Source organism: Acinonyx jubatus, chromosome B1 (genome assembly GCF_027475565.1).
Source record: "Acinonyx jubatus isolate Ajub_Pintada_27869175 chromosome B1, VMU_Ajub_asm_v1.0, whole genome shotgun sequence".
Classification (NCBI taxonomy): Eukaryota; Metazoa; Chordata; class Mammalia; order Carnivora; family Felidae; genus Acinonyx; species Acinonyx jubatus.
This window is the reverse complement of record NC_069382.1, coordinates 167591775-167609473: the sequence shown is the minus strand read 5'-3', so window position 1 is coordinate 167609473 and position 17699 is coordinate 167591775. Positions and strand designations below refer to the sequence as shown.

General features: G+C 38.9%; 1 protein-coding gene across 13 annotated transcripts in view; it reads right to left on the bottom strand.

The window, feature by feature from the left end:
* APBB2 (amyloid beta precursor protein binding family B member 2) overlaps positions 1-17699 on the bottom strand; it is a 377264-nt gene that overhangs the window by 259121 nt on the left and 100444 nt on the right. For 11 of the 13 annotated variants that reach the window (XM_053217427.1, XM_053217431.1, XM_053217425.1 and 8 more), the window contains one exon: positions 4812-4917. The exons of 1 other annotated variant lie outside the window; for it this stretch is intronic. The gene's annotated coding sequence lies outside the window, so the exon portion shown is untranslated. Of the gene's footprint in view, positions 1-1305; positions 1391-4811; positions 4918-17699 lie in introns of all 13 variants that reach the window. One more of the 13 variants, XM_053217423.1, reaches the window with a different exon arrangement.

The window sequence follows — 17699 nt, the reverse complement described above, 5'->3', positions numbered from 1 at the left end:
TCTCCACCACGTCCGATACCCCAGCCGCGGTGGCGTTCTTGCTGCTCTCTGAACACGCCATGAGCTTCCATTCGTCTGCACTTTGGCACGTGCTTTTCCTACAACTAGCTCCAACGACTCCTCCCCTTCCTCCCTATCTTCTAACTCAGCCGGCAAGACTTATTCCACTGCCAGCTCTTGCATGCAATAAAGACATTTCCCGATTGTTCCTTTCTCAGTGCACCCAAGGCATTTGTGAGTGTAAATTCTCCACCAGTTCGTGGGAGTCAGGAGGATACTACACGGGCTTTGAATTGGATGGGCCAGAGTTAGAATCCTACCTCAAACATTTTCTAGCTGAGTGAAATGTGGACAAGTTACTTCCCCCACCCTGCCCTGCCGACCTAAATTTCAATAATTCCTACCCCAAGAATTACTGTGAAAATCAAATGCCTTAATGTTATGTCTTCCACACTGGTTGAGACAGTAGAGCCACTCTAAGGGCAGAATGCATAAAATCTCAATACACGTAATTGTATCATGTGAGCTAAGATCTTCTCTAGTGGGAAAAATTAAGACCACATTATATGTCTACAGGTTTCCAAATATAAAAAAAGTATATGTTTTTAAAATCATTGCTCAAAGTTTATCAACTAAATGCTTCTTATTTGTTTACCCTTTTTTTTCCAATTTGTTTATTTAACCTAACAAGTAGTAGCAGATACCAAAAGTTCAAGAAAATATAATAGGAGAAAAAAACTTAAAGATTAGAAGTTTCTATTTACAGACTTATTTTGGAGGGAATGGGTCAATAAATATCATTGCTGAATTTTAGTAATCAAACACCCCATCTAAGTTCCACCCCACTGCTTGTCACATGGTACAGGCTGAATAAATGTTTATTTGAATCTGAATTCGAAACACAGATTACATTCCTTGAAAGCAAGGGTATAACTCATTCATCTCTAAATAATGAGCTCCTACTACAGTGGCTGGCACATAGCAGTTGCTCAAGAAATGTTGATTTAATATATGAACTTACAACTGAGAAAGCACGCAAAGGTCTATAAAACATTGTGTCTCCAATTATTTTGGATTGCAATTTACCCCAATAAATCCTAGTCTACAGTCTATGAAATGCTCCTTTTGTACCCATCGCCACCTCATCTGAGATATTTAGAGTTTCTCGGGAGGGAGAAATATGTAGGTAGAAACCTTCCTTAGGCACAGAAATATTGATGAAGACAGCAGAGTGGGAGGAATATGTCACCTGCACTCTTGTCATATAACAAAGGAACCAAAGACACAACACATTATACACAGTACCTGTCAGACAGTGACACTTCCAGTTTTGAGCACGTATTTACTCCCATGAGCCTCCTATCCAGAACGTGTCTGGTTACAGTAAACACTGTAGAGATTACAGAAGGTGAATCCTAGTCTTTCTGTTTGCAGATGAAAAACCTACACTATTATATTTCACATATTTATACATCTTTGTAACCAAAAGCCAGGATGGCCTCCAATTAAACAAAAAGCTAAGATCCCATTGTTGTACTTTCACTAAAAAGGACATTGTAGATAAATATTTATTAGCATGGGAATTCATTACTTATTGGTAGGTGGAAAAGACAGGATACCAAACAATTTGAAGAACAGAATCCTCTTTCAGTACTGGCATAAAAATAAACATAATGTGCATCAAATAGAACAGTAAACTAGAAGCCTTTTTTTTTTTTTACTTCTTTTTAAATAACCCATGGCTAATTTTTCAAAAAGTGCATCCATACTTTATAAACATGATAGACTCAAGTTAACAGAAATCTACCTGAAATAACTAAATAAAATGCTTTTCTAATCACAAATGCAAGAAAGAAAAAATAAAAGTAGAGGCCACAGAGATGCTGAAAAGAAGTGTGGAGGTTAATCCAGGTTCTAGATTTTGCCCCAAAACTGTGCTTGCCTCCCCCCACTGATACATTTAAGTACACCTTACAGTTTTCAAAATACCGTCAGAAACACTCTCCTATGACTTTTGTCACTGTCAGAAAAGACTGCCTTCCTTCTCCCTTGCTCTGCCTCTCCCTTAACCTTGACCTCCATGTGAGTAGTTCTTCAGGCCTGGATTTACGTACAGCATACTTATGCGTTATAACCTTCTTGTTTTCTTTTCTCTTTTCTTTTATTTTTTTAACCTAAAGGTCAATTATGAATGGCCTTCTGTGCATCGAAATATTCACCTATGACATCAGTTTTAGTAAGCAGGGATCTTTTTGCCATGGTCCCTCTGGTAACACGGGCTATCTTTAGCGTATTGGTGTGAATCAGAAGTCCTACGGATGCCTTGCCTCTACAAAATGGAAATACACCTTTTACAGCAATGGCACAAAGGGAATATTGTGGTATAATAGAAGGAAAATACCTCACCAGAGACTATGTTAAATTTTAAAGAGATGATAAATTATTTGAAAGGTGGTTTAAGTAGCTTACTTTCTGGGGGTAAATTATATTTCCAATCTAAACATCAAATACCTGGATCCTGAAGCCCAGAGAACTAATCTTTTGCCCTTTTCATTTCACTTCTGTGGACAGGCTGGTGACTTCCAACATAATCCTCTTTCAAATACCTTCCAAGATGGAATAATAAGTATACCACATAGGATTTCCTTTATGTTAAGGTTAATATATGAATATTAAATTCAACCAAAATGAAGCCCATGAGAAAATGCATGTGCCTGACACAGCTGGTGCTCAGTAAAGGTTAGCAATTGTTATTATTATTATTATTAGCTAGTAATAATATACACTTCTATGAAGAATAAATCCCCCAAGGGGAGCCTGGGTGGCTCAGTCGGTGGAGTGTCCAACTTTGGCTCAGGTCATGGTCTTGCAGCGTGAGTTGGAGCCCCACATTGGGCTCTGTGCGGACAGCTCCGAGCCCGGAGCCTACTTCCAATTCTGTGTCTCCCTCTCTCTCTGCCCCTCCCTCGTTCGCATTCTCTCGAAAAATAAATAAACATAAAACAAACTTTTTTTAAAGAATAATTCCCCCAAAACGTGAATATTTACCCACACGTTGTCCAAAAACTTAGAAATAGACAAAAGGCATTATCAGATGTGTTTTCAGGGCTACTGCAGTATAGCAGCAGGTGTGTTCAAGGATTAACTCATTCACTAGGACTCTGTACCTTTGTTGGACTTCCTATTTACTGTTGGTTCAGATATTTTACAATTTTGGAAAGGCAGATGTTAATTTACTGAAAGCTGATAACAACACAGATGATTCTTGTCTATTACCAATACAATACAAATGATCTCTGTTCCACAGAAAAGAAAACCCCAAAGGTTAGTTAATATCCCTGTAAAACATTAGCCAATTGTGCATCTAACCCAGTCATCTTATTCTAAGATTCTTTTTAAAAGCCTTCACAATGGGTCATATAAGCCTCTGTTGCTCAAACGCTCCTTAAATTGGCTTTATCATTTCACTGGCTCCCCTTTTAATTAATAAAATGAATACTTAAACATTTTTTTCAAATAAATAAAGTGCTATCATTTTTTTAAGTGCCACGGACAATAGTATTTCACTACAGCCAATATTTCACTGTAACATTAAAAAATGTTTTTGGAGAAAATTCTCAAAGTCCTTCCTTTCAGTGAATTTATACTGACAGCTCTTGCAAGTTACATGCATGGTGCGTGTGTGCTGTGCATGTGCGTAATAGTTTTTCAGTACAAATACCTTATTTAACCCCAAAAAGGCTTCATAATTAATTACCCTTACCTTATAATTATTATATAATAATACACAGTTTAATTATAAGTAAATTTATAATGCATACAATATAACAATAATTAATACTTCTATGGAACTTCTAAAGTAGTTTCTGCCTTTTTTTTAGACACATTTTAACTAGCTCATGTGTACTGTCAGAAATGCAGAGGAGCCATAAGACACAAGGCGTACAAAGTTTAGGACACTACCTAGTACTTAAATGGACAAATGGTTCCTATTGTTGATATGGTTTCTGGAACATGCCGGAAAAAGGATGTGTGTGTGTGTGTGTGTGTGTGTGTGTGTGTGTGTGTACATGCATGTGCTTTGTTTTGCTTACAATCTTATGGGCCATTCATACTTCCACACAAATTCTACAATAAAGCAGATTGACTTTATTATCTTCAAGGCCCATTTTACTTGTTCAAAAAGATCAGGGAATAAAACAGAACTTTAGAGCCCCAAGCAATTTTGTCTAAAAGAGAGCAAAACCATTCACATAGTGTCTCAATTAGAATATCTTAGAGTACCTCCAGAAAGCTAGAAAACAATAAAACTGATAGGCACGTCAATTCTACCGAGACCAAGTCTTGAACAAGTGATTACGCATTTTGTTTTCCTTTCTAGACAAGAAAAGAGCCAAATGGATTTCATTCTTATTCTAAAAATTCAGAACCAAAGAGCCTATCTAAAAGTCTAAAACACTTGAAGCTCAGAAAACAGGACTCACTTTTCTGGCACACAGTATTCTAATCCTTTACCTTTAAAGCTTAATTTGTCTACTGCACATCTGATAAAAGGTTTATTGCAACCTTGAGGACTCAGTTTATGAAACCCAAAAGATTTGGCAAAATGCAGAAAGTCATCCTAATCTCTTGGAAGTCTTTTTTTTTTTTTCAAAGGTCTCTTGAGTCCCTTTCCATGTTTCAAATCTGCAAGAGCATATAAAACTTACAAAGCCAAGAAAGAAAGTTGAAAAGCCACAGACCCACAGTTAACTACCTGAGAGGCATATAACAAGAATTTTTTTAAAACAGCAAGTTAGAAAATTACTTACTTTTTCCCCAGGTCTTTGGTACAAAGCTCAAAAGGCAAGTTCCCTTTTCCCACAAAGTCTTGTTAATTCATAGCAATCACGCAATGAGGTCAAGCAGCCCAAATATCTAAAAATTGCGCAGAGACAAAAAGTTAAAATTCAAAGTCAGATTAGAAATTAAGAATCAAGATACGTATTGCTATTTAGAGTCTCTCTGCATAATTACAATACAGATTTCACTGGAATATCTAAATGATAAGCTGTGTTAGCTACTTTTCTTTCAGAACAATACTAACAAGGCCTAAATCAAGGTGGTATTTTGATCTGTCATCCTATTAAGGACACTAAAGGAGGATCCAGCAAGTATTCTTGGCAATCATTCATGGTAAAAATGTCCTTCTCGGGGAGTCATAAAAAAATAACTGAGGGAGGATCTGGGCTTCTAATTATACTGTGACTTGGGAGGGAAGGTCTTCCGAAATCACACTTGCCCTGCTCCACCTTCCAAAGATGAGCTCATCTCACAAGCACAGAAGTGGCTGTGAATAGAAAAGAACAGCAACAACCTAAAGAAAATCGTCAACAACTTGTAAACATCCTTCTCATGGAATCATTTAAGCACACTTCGCTTTTGCAGGTGGGAATGAGAAAGTGAGTTGTGTGAACTTTTTCTCATCAAACAGAAAATCCAAAAATTCTGTACAGTCATATCCTCATTTGAAAGATAAGTTACTTCCCAACAATCTCACAAATGAATACATTGGTAATAACTCATAAGATTCAAACGTCTGGGTAGGTAAAACAGATGCCGCAGGGAAACCATAACTGAAAGTCAGCACCCCTCTCTCCAGGTTCTCCCATTCTAGGCCTTATGCTAGATGTAATTCTAAGCACGATAAACTCATTTAAAAGCCACGAGAGATTGAGAAATAGGTCAATTAGATGGAGCAAGGAAGCACTGCTACAGTAGGCAGTCATAACTGAAAAGCAGACAGAATCCCACAAACATCAATAGCCATCTTTTATTATTATTATTACTACCATTGTTACTGCCAACACTTATACAGTGTTCACTCGTATGCCAGATTCTTCTCGTAAGCGTTTTACATGTATTAACTCTATTGGTGATAGAGACGAGAGGAATATCCCCTAGACATCACTGTGTCACTACTCAGTACACTCAGTTCTGCTATAACATTTGTGTTTATTCCAAGATGGCTATGTTAGGGAACAATTTGAGCATAACTCTAATGTCACATTTGTTTATGCATGATTTCATTGCAGGAAACCCTAGGTAATAGCGTAAGATTGCATCCATGCAGAACACAGTTGCAAAAAGATACACAGAACGCACAAAGCCCATGCCTCTAACATCAACAAGCGATCCCAGTTTCCACCTGTGTGTTACGAGCCACAGCCATCCACACATGTTGCCCCAACTTCCTTCCCTTCCAATTTGAGGTAACCCTCCTTCCACCATTTCAAGTAACTCACAACCTGCAACCGTGCCAAGGCCTCAGTCTGCAAGAAAACATCAGGATTTTGTCAAGGTAAAGTGTCATAATTGACTATACTATTTATTTATTTCTTAGCCACCTAACATGTGTAAAGTTGTGCTATAATTCTTATTCAGTTCCTATCTTATTTTTTTAATGTGTCACTGATAAAGGTTTTTGAGTGTTGTGTCCCTGACCCGATTTTTCCCATAAGTGCAGTGTGTTTTACTGTAGGCTTTTGCATAACATGGTGGTTTTAAGAAACACCTGTATCTTGTTTTAGCAGAACTCAGGACACCATAACTGATGTTTATAAAGATGCTTGTGATTTGAACCAGAGGGGGTAAATGGTGATTTTCATATTTTTTTCATTATGTTAAAGAGGACAGCTATATATGTAATACAATTTTAGAAAGATTCTCATTTATAATGTTTATAATTTTCAAGTGTAGACACTTAGTTTAAGGTAAATGAAAACTTTATGAGAAGTTCCCTAATGGTGTTAGATAAATAAGGTGCTACCACACCATTTAGGACAGATCAAGATGATAGAGTTATAAAGATAGATCCTTTCAGGCAAGAGGGCTTACCTGTAATTACTGGAAATGACAAACTGAACTGAATTAGTTTTCATTCCTTGAAACCAATAAATTGAAAAAAGACTCTGAATTTATCCTTAAAAAAGTCCAAGATATACAAAAAATGTATGTGTATGTACAAGTAAGTTTTTCTATGACAAGTAATATTATTTTAAGGAACTGTAAAAATATAAATACCCAACAAAGGGTAAACAGTTTTTTTCTAAATCTGTAAAACATTTAATAAAATGGGAAAATGTTTTTAAGCAGTGTTCATTGGAAATGCAGACTATAAAACAATATGTTCAATACAGCCCCAATTTTGTCTAAAAGTATCTATAAGCTAGAAAAAAAGAAGGGAAAAAAGTCAACATTTGTATAGCTGCTAATTAAAGATAATAATATAAGGACAGAATACTTTTTAGTTTCTTTGCATTTTCTTGTGGTACTCAAATTTTTCACAATAACCACATCTACTTTTACAGTTACAAATAACAAGATACTATATAAAAACAGAACGAAGGGGGCACCTGGGTGGCTCAACTGGTTAAGTATCCGACTCTTGAGGTCATGGTCTTACGATTCCTGAGTTCCATCCCTGCATTGGGCTTTGCTCAGACAGTGCAGAGCCTGCTTAGGATTCCCTCTCTCTCTGCCCTCTCCCCGCAACCCACCCTCCGTACATGTGCATACTCTCTCTTCCTAAATAAACTTAAAAATTTTTTCTTAAAAAAAAAAGTTAAAAAAAAATAGAACTAAGGCATTTGATGGGAAAAACCTCTTTTTATTACCATTGTAAGTTCACATGTGAATCTAGCCAATAAGGCCAGCCCAAGAACACAGACACCAGAAGCTTCCTTCACAAGCATTAACAGATCCAGTCTCATGACTGTACCCTTGAAAGTATTTTCTATCTCACAATTCAAGGCACATACAGTCCCAACAGGGACGTTCAAAGTATATAAATCTATTACAGAGGCTAAAATATAATTTGCTTTTACTGGCTAAAACTGTTATGGATTAGTAAAATCCAGACGAAAGGAGATTTTTAATTATGTAATTGTATACAAGCTATCTTAATGTCTGAAAGAAATTTCATTCTGAATGAAGAAATTGTGTTCTGGATAAAGCTCCTTTCAAACAAGATCAAGATTAAAGAAATACAAGGGGCAATGAATTTGGGCGTAGGAATAAATGCTCCACTTGGGGGAGTTTTAAATAGAAAGTAAGAAGAGAGAGAGATTAATCTTCATGACTTCCAAAAGGACTCAGCTATATTAAAATCTTCCCAATAACAATGAAACTTGACTTTGAAAACTGTCCATTTGCCAAAAATGGTGGGGCGCCTGGGTGGCTCAGTCGGTTAAGCGTCCGACTTCAGCTCAGGTCGTGATCTCACGGTCTGTGAGTTCAAGTCCTGCATCGGGCTCTGTGCTGACAGCTCAGAACCTGGATCCTGCTTCAGATTCTGTGTCTCCCTCACTCTCTGCCCCTCCCCTGCTCACACTCTGTCTCTACCAAAAAATGAATAAACATTAAAAAAAAAAAAAAAAGGTGACTCCTTAGTCCTGAGTGCACTGAGTTTGATCTCATACACTGACATCACAAAACAACTGAATGGTGAGAGTACTCAGGGGTCAGAGGACAATTTGGTACAATCTGGCCACAACACACCTGAGTTTACTCACCTATGCCTGGCTAGCAGCACATTTAAATAATGTGTTCCTTTTCATTTTCAGTTTACCCTTCCTGGTGTACTGTCCACCCAGTCGCTATTTAGAGCAATTGCTTTAATACGATGCTCCATTGTCAAGAACGTACGGAGAATGAAAAGTCAGTGGTTGTGGATGTGTGGGTGTGGTTCTGTTTCATAAAATAACAAAGCACCCGTCGTATTCAGTGTACCCATTTGAATAATAACCATATTCCTGCTGGACAAAGTATACATGTAGTAGTCTTTGTATTTTTGTTTTGTTTTTTCACTTCCAAACACGCAGACTTTGATGAAAACCAAACCAAAACAAAAACCCTTATGTTTCAAATTTGCTTTTGTATTTTTAAGCATTTTCATAGGTTCCCTATCAAATGGAAACAAATGCTACTGGCTTCATGTTTTGTTTTTAAGAATAGAAAAGGCAAAAGAACATTTTCATTTTGCTATTATGTATAAAAAGAGATCACAGAGGACTATGAGTTCCAAAAAATCAGTCAATTCAAGATACCCCTCAGAGGCTCTATCACTTTATCAAATGCATGCTGATTACTTTGAAAAGTACCGGAAATTCTTGGCTTCTGAGTTCTCACAAGTTGCCGCCTAAAATGCTGCACATATGCACCTTCAACAATTTGCAACCAGGTATTATTTTTTGCAGCTGAATATTATAATCAGCAGGTCAGATATTATATTCAGTTGTGAGGATTCAAAATGAAAAGGATAAATTTTCATTTTTAAAGGACATGCTGAAATACATCCATCCACACATACCACACACTGACCCTGAAAATATGGAGCACTTAGGAACTCTCAGGATGGAAACTCTGTTTGTTAAATCGCTCTAAGAATGAGCACATGTATAGCTCTGGGGAACACACTCCCTTGGCATTATCGGATATTAAAAAAGGGCAACCAATTTTCAGAGTCTACCTGGAAAACAAGCAGGGATTATATCCTGGGGCTCTCTAGTCACTCCCTGGGCAGAATTCCAATGTAATTTAAATTGGTCTTTGGCACATTCTCACTTCCTTGTTTGCCTCACTGTGTCACCTCTGGTCCAAAGCCCAAAGACCTTCACTTTCGATGGCCTCCTCCTCTCAACTGGTTCTTTCCTTCCAACTTGTTAACAACCCGTGGCTCCATGGGAATATTTTAGCAGAAGCTGGAGGATGGGAGAGCTTAAACAAATGATTGTTGACGTTTAACTCTGTCTAGAATATATCCATTTTTAAAGAAAGCGTGAGCACCCAAATCTTCACTTCTAAATACCTTAGTTCATTCCAGAAATAGCTGGGACCAGCCCTGGGGCAAGGAAAGTACAAAATTGCCTAAAACATCTTACTATGCAAGAAACCAAGGAGATGCTCAAATATTAACACAGGCCTGACAAAAGGACACAGGAGCTGTCTCAAAGGGCCAAATGTGGCACAGTTTGAACAACAACGACAACAAAAAAGAATGATATGGATGAGTTAGAACACACTGAATAAAAAAAGGAACCATAAATTCATAGAAATTCATGAAATAAGGGATAGCAGGAAGCTCTTCTTTACAAAGAATGTCAGCTAATAAAACACCAAAGAAACAGCAGAAACAGAAAATCCCACTTTGCAACTACCCAGGCAGTAATTGATTCAGTCAAGGATCATTAATGGATGCTAAAACCATTAGGGCAAGGGTTTTGTGGGTCAGGATACTCACAGCCTCTGAGTATCAACCCACAGATTACTTATCATTTAAGTATGGGAAAAGGTGTCTTTATAATAGAGAATTCTGGCAGACCACTTTACCCAAGTGATGGCTGGCATAATCAATTATAGGACAACTGAATGTCATTGTTTGTCAAATGATAATCACTACGTCATATTTCTGTCAAAATGCTTAATCTGTATCTAGTCACACAGTAACAATCAAATCCAGATTGTGGTACGTTCCAAAAGACAAATGTCTTGAAATCTTCCAAGATACCAGTGCCATGAATGATAAAAACAAACAAAAACAGGGTGACTGCTCTAGATGAAAGGAAACTAAAGATATAAAAGTCAATGAATGATTGTTGATGAATCTTGGATGAGGAAAGGAATAGTTATAAATGATATTATTTATTGAAATAACTGGGGAAAGTTAAATAATAAGTACTCATATATTATCTATGTATCAGATAATATTTCTTGGTGATAATGGTATAATGGGTTATGTGGAAGACTATTCTTATGCTTGGTAGGTACCTATTAAAGTATTTAGAACTAAAAGATCATGATCTCTACAACTAACTCAAATGGTTCAGCAAAATTTGTTTATTTACTGCTCAGCAAAAATTACTTAAAGTGTGTGTGTGCGTGTGTGTGTGTGCGCGCATGTATAGACAGACAGACACAAAGACAGAGATAAAGCAAATTTGGCAAAATGTTAGCATTTTATATGGCAGGCATAAAAACCAGTAACCATGATCACTTGTAGGCTATCTGTATTCTGTACAACGAGAGATCATAAAGGAGTTCATGGCTGAAAGGAAAATGACACAGACAGGAATACAGTCCACGGGTGTTACAGCATTTAGTCTTTCAAAAAAAGTTTTTCCAATTCATTTCTCTTCTGTAGCAATTAACTAATGGTCATTAGTTGGGAGCAAGAAGATTGAAAAAGAAAAAAGAAACTCAAGAAGAGGATGACAAAGGGTAAAAATTAGCCACAGAGAAGTTCAGTTCTCCTCCACTCATTTTGAAGAAGACGAAAGTCTCAAGGTTTAAAAATTGTGCCTTGTTTCCTATCCTGGTGAGAAACCCTCTGTGGGCGTGGCCATTTCCACTGAGCCAGAAAGAGTCCTTCTACAAGCTTACTGACCAAACACCCTAAGCAGGGAAGGCTGAGCACCTGATGTCATCCCAGCCCTGGTCAAGCCCAGAACACGGTGTGTCTGAGCAACAGTCCAGGGAAGCAAACATGCATTCCAGAACCATAGCTCTCAGCAGCTGCCTCAAGTTTAATGGGTTTGAAACAGAATTCTCCCCACCAAACTTGATCCCTTGTTTCTATGACCCCTTTTCTCAGTCGAGCCAGTCTCCAAATTGCAGCTTCGTCTTTCACTTTTGTTCCCATGGCCCATCCTTCAAACCCACTCTTCCTCGTTCACACCCTCGAGGCCACGTTGGCCACAGTCTCATATTTCAGGCAGAAACGGCCTCTCTTTCCTCTGTTCTTCCTCAATATTTCTATCTCCTGCACTCGGCGCTTTTTTAATCGCTTTGTCATACAGTGTCAATTCTACACGCACTGTAAGTAAGTGCTCTGTTATGTTATCTCATTTAAAAATCACTGTAAGTCTGTGGAATAATTTATATTATTTTATCCCAACTTTACAGAAGAAATGGGTGTTCAGTTGAGACCATGTGTCCAAGGTCACAGAATTGTAACACTGACATTCAAAGGTCTTCTAGCTCTACCCTAATACCTAGGTGCTTCCTATTGTTAGTTACAGCTTTAAACACTGTCCCCATGGCCTTAAATCAAGCGTGGGATCCTTGAAGGAAGAGAGCATTTCTGTGCTCTCTCTAGAGTCTAGCAATACTCCTAACTCATGTTCACTGATTTATATTTCAAGACTCAGATCAGAAAGCATTTTTCTTTGTGACTTCTATTCCTGCAAAACCAACCACTCAATCCTCCGTGCTCTCTATATGCTCCTACTGTGGCAATGCACACCTTAACTTTCCGTGACGGCTGAGGGTACACATGGTACACAGTAGGCACTTAATGTTCATGGAATGAAATGTTTATGCAGGAGGCAGTTGGGTTTCTCAACAGGGTTGCTATGCCTTGCTAAAAAAAAAAAAAAAAAATTGACCTCATTTTTATCTTTATCACATACTGAGGAGGAAAATTATTTTAGGAAAGCATGACAAAGGGGAAATGAAGATGAACGGAGAGCACAGGTCTTGGCTCTTTGTGCCATATCCACTCAGCTTGCTGCCCTGGATATACTATGTTCTAGAGCTTCTAAATTTTAACGTATATGTAACATTATTTCAAAACAAATTATGATTCAGTATGTCTGGGGTGGAGCCCAAGATTCCACATTTCTAACAAGCTCCCAAGCGATGTTGATGCTGCTGAAATCCACGGGCCACACTTCTGAGTAGCAAAAGGTTCTAGACAGTTGTAATGAAAGTCTGCCCACTTAGAGAGATGTAACAGATTGAAATAGCGAGACGTAAGATTCAGAGTGTTAATGCTAGTTATCTCTGGGCTTCTCCTTTCCACTTTTCTATAATTTCTACGAATTTTATCATGATTCTTGCTGATGGAAATAAAATTTTCAATACTATATATACAATTGCACTTAAAAACTGTACATTTGGACATTTCTCTGCACAGCTACATCTTCATTTCAGCAACAAATATGCTTAAAAGGACTAGACTTGGGAGCGAACAGGTTGGTGAATTTAGCAATTCCCTATCTACTCGTTTTAACACGTAGATTAACATAACACCGCAGTTATCCTTAACAGTCACCACCACAAGCATTGTTTTTCTCAGGTTCCTTTCCCTTAAGAGAAAGAGAAAGAATCCATTCAGTTGGAAGACAATAAAAGGCAAGCCAAATTAAGGACAGAAGGAAAAACAAGCAGGCACTACATACTGAATCCCTTCCAAGTGGGTCAATGGAACTGCATCAAAGTCCAAATGGGGGAAATGAGGTTCTCCCAGGAGAGGCAGGGTAGACTGGCTTCCACTACAAGGCTAAACGCAATCAAAGCAGCACTCACCATCCATGCACCTGCAAGTGAGGTGGAAAGAAATGAGGCCCAGAGGAGCCCCACTTCCAAAGTGTAACAGGGAGACGTCATTAGGAAAAAAGCAATCAGAGGGGGCCCGTTAGCAGGAAAACTTTCCCCAATACCCACTTCCTTCTCCTTCACAGGAGTTCCAGTGGTTGCCAGGTTGCACAGTGAGAGTCGTAGAAGCTGTAGCCCTGGCAGGTGGGCGTTTTCACACCCACCCCGATACCTGCAGCAATTCTAGACACCTGCTCAGCCACTGGTGTCTATGACTCGGAGTGGCCGAAGACCAAGGAGGAGGCCAAGCGCCCCATGGCAGAACCAGGCATCCCTGGTTAAAGTAGCACACTTCTGAGGCTCTGCATCCTCTACTTTCCAAATCTCTTCCAGCTTCCACGTAAGAGTTTCCCACCACAAGCGTCAGGTATTCGTAGCACAATCCCACTCACAGTCCTAAACAACTTTTGCCTTCAAGAAATATTGTGAAACTCACTGTGAAATTATCCACAGGGACTGGAACTGAGTGTCCCAAAGGCTTATCTATACAACGGAACCAAAAATCACTTCTGCGTGTCTACACAGAACCATTTTAAGGATGTCATTTCACATCTGTGAAGTTTCGACATTGGGCTCAACCAAAAACAACACATCACTGTAGCTCTACTGAATTCTGTGAGTCTAGTGCTAGTCTACTCAAGGCAAGGAGGTATATGCTGAGTTATTTAAAAATGTGACCACTTGAGATTTTAAAACTAACATCAAAGTCATCATCTTGATGGGGGGGGGCAGAATCTGAATCTATCTGGACTTACATTTGTTTATGGATAGTCAGTATTGTTTTTATTTTGAACTACACTGGTGATAGATGGGGTGGGTGTAGGGAAAAGCACCATAATCTCAATGCTCCAAAGCCTAAAAGTCATAATGTCTTAGTTGGAATTTTAGATTTAAAGACACTTAAGAAGCATGATAATCAAAAGAAAAATAATGCAAAACATGGTCTTTTACTTGGAATCTGGTTTAAAAAAATTTTTTTTCATGCTAAAAGACTTGGGGGACAAATTTGGGAAATCTGACTATGGACTGACATTAAATGATATTTGGGGACAAATGTTAATTTTATTGGGTGTCACAATGGTATTGTGTTCCCATAAAGCAGCTTCCTTATTTCTTGGAGATGCATGCTAAAGCATTTTGGGGAAAATGTCATGATGTCTGTAATTTATTTTTAAATGGCTCAGCAAAAGATAATATAAGAAAATTTCTACAGATGAAGTACACATGGAAGAATGTCAATAATTACTGAATTAAAAAAAATTTTTTTAACATTTATTCATTTTTGAGAGACAGAGACAGAGCATGAGTGGGGAGGGGCAGAGAGAGAGGGAGACACAGAATCCAAAGCAGGATCCAGACTCTGAGCTGTCAGCACAGAGCTTGATGTGGGGCTTGAACCCATCAACCGTGAGATCATGACCTGAGCCGAAGTCGGACACTTAACCGACTGAGCCACCCAGGCGCCCCAGTAATTACTGAATTTAGATGGAGGTTCTATGAATGTTAACTGTAGTATTCATTCTACTTTTTTTCTATATTTGAAAACTTTTAAGACTTGAAATGTATATCAGTCAGAAATATTTATGATCTTGGGGCATCTGGCTGGCTTAGCTAGAGGAGTGTGTGACTCTTGATCTCAGGGTCATGAGTTCGAACACCACGCTGGGTGCAGAGATTACTTAAATAATACTTAAAAAAGAAAGAAAAACAAAAATATTTATGATGTTACAGTTCTATCTCCCTTGTCCTATTATTGTCTTACTACCGTAGACGACGGTCTATCTAAAACAGTAAATAATTTTCTTTCCTCTAGAAGATATTTTCTCATGCCTTCCCACTCTCTGTACCTTTGTGTATTATATTGTCTCAACCTGGCATTTTCTGTCTCTGGTCATGGTGCCACTGGTTAGAGGAGACCTAATCTCAAATGCTGCCTTCTCTAGGAAAACTTTCCTAACCACCACCCACCGCCTCACCAACACACACAACTCTATGCATCTCCCTTTTCTTTCTTTCTTTTTTTTTTTTTAAGTTTATTTATTTTGAGGGAGAGAAAGAGAACAGGGGAAGGGCAGCGAGAGAGTGAGAGAATCCCAAGTAGGCTCTGCTCTGCACTGACAATGAGCACGAACACACCAACCCTGAGATCATGACCTGAGCCAAGATCGAGAGTCAGACGCTTAACTGACTGAGCCACCCAGGCGCCCCTCTGCATCTCCCTTTTCTGACTCCTTATCCCACTCACTGCGATCCAACCTGCACAGTAAAACTTAAAGCCAACATTTACCGACAGCTGCCCATGTGTGAGGCCCTGCTCTACACACTCTCCTGCGTTCTTCCATTTACTCGTTTTATTCCTACCCCAGGTAGGCAGCACCTGCTCTTACCCTCTTCTCCCAGGTGAGGAAACAGACTCTAAGAGGCTGGGTGACTTCCCCAAGTCACAAGGTTAGTCAATGGCAGTGCCAGGCTTCATTGGAGCATAGCCCCACCTGCTTCCAAACTCTCAAGCGCTAAAGTTCGCGTCATTTGCACAGCAGCTGGATCCTTCCCTCCTACGCTCTAATGGCATAAGGGTGGGCAGGGCACCTTACATGTTTAGTCACTCCACAGACATACATGTGGAAAAGCCACTATTACCAGAAACAGCTACTCTGTGTGAGGGGATAAGGCAGTGAGTAAAAAGGGACAGTTCTTGACCCAGGTAAAATCTATGAGAATCTGAACAAACTATGCACTTCAATTTCATCACTATTGGTGGATTAATTGTAACAAATATACTATATTAATGTAAGATATTAATAGTGGGGGAATGGGGGGAGAGAGTAGAGAACTGTGTACTATCTTCTCAATTTTTCTATAAAACTAAAATGTTCTAAAAGAAATAAAGTCTATTTTTAGGGCGCCTGGGTGGTTCGGTCAGCTGCGCGTCTGACTTGGGCTCAGGTCATGGTCTCACAGTTCGTGAGTTCGAACCCTCTGTCAGGCTCTGTGCTGACAGTCAGCTCAGAGCCTGGAGCCTCCAGATTCTGCACCTCCCTCTCTCTCTGCCCCTACCCTACTTGCATTCGGCCTAAAATAAATAAACATTAAAAATAAAATAAAATAAAAGTCTATTTTTAAAAGGAAAAAAGACTGTGACTGTGAGGTTGATTTTCTTGACTGGCTCTTAAACTACCTCTTACACAAATTCCAAAGAGTGGTCCAGTCATCATTAGCAAAGGGAGTGGCGCTGAAAAACACACATGGGCCCTCTTTGGGGAGTGAATTAGAACTAGGATCTCTGACTAAATGTGTAGTGTACGCTTTTTAAACCTAATCTCATACATTCATGTCCCTCCCCTCATACAACCCTAACATATTTCAGGTTCCAAGTTCTCCGGCTTCATACATGACATTTTAATCATTTCCAGAAAGGACTTTACCACATCTCCTACTTCTCTAAGTCAATTCAAGTTCTTAAAGTCTCAGAAAGACTCTAGAAAGTTGTTGTTTTTTTTTTAAGTGTGGGTATTTATTTTCTTAGAAAGTCAGAGTCCTAACTCCCAAGTTCTATATTGCCATCTCAAATTTAGAACCTTAGGCATCAGCGCCTTAACATACTCAACCAAACCACGCCTGGTTCTTCCCTAACAATGGGAACTCAGCCTTTCTCTGTCCAAGGACCTCTCCCCACTGTAACGATGACTCTCTTCACCGCATTTATGAGATTTTCTAGACTCCCACATATAAAGACCTTCCTATGCAGAGCTAGCGTAATAAGTCACCATGAGTAACCATAACTCTGTTAGATCACGCTCCTGGGAAACTACAGTAGACCATCACAGACATGTAAATGTTTAACAGACATCATTTGATAATATTAACCATAACAGTAAGTAACAGCATTAACAGTATTTTACTTTTTGCAGTGCATTTTGTAATTTAGTCTCCTAAAAGTACTGTCATATGGGTGGTAAAGAGATCCCCATTTCATAGATGAGGACAATCGAAGCTTATAATTGAAGTCAGAACCCATTCAAATCCACCACTGCTGATTTGTTCCACTCGGGATCCTTCAAGGCCTGGCTCAGGGCCAGCTGTGTTTTTGCTCTCTCCAGCCAGAGAGACAGGAGCTCTCCTACCTTGTAATTTTCCACAGTACTCCCCTCATCTCTGGAGGCAGTCTCTCTTTCTCTGCAGGCCATGCATCTGTTCACGCATCCAATCTCCCAGCAGAATTATATAAACCAACTCAGGACTAGGGCACTGCCTCACTCATACTTACCACCCCCAAATGTTAACAC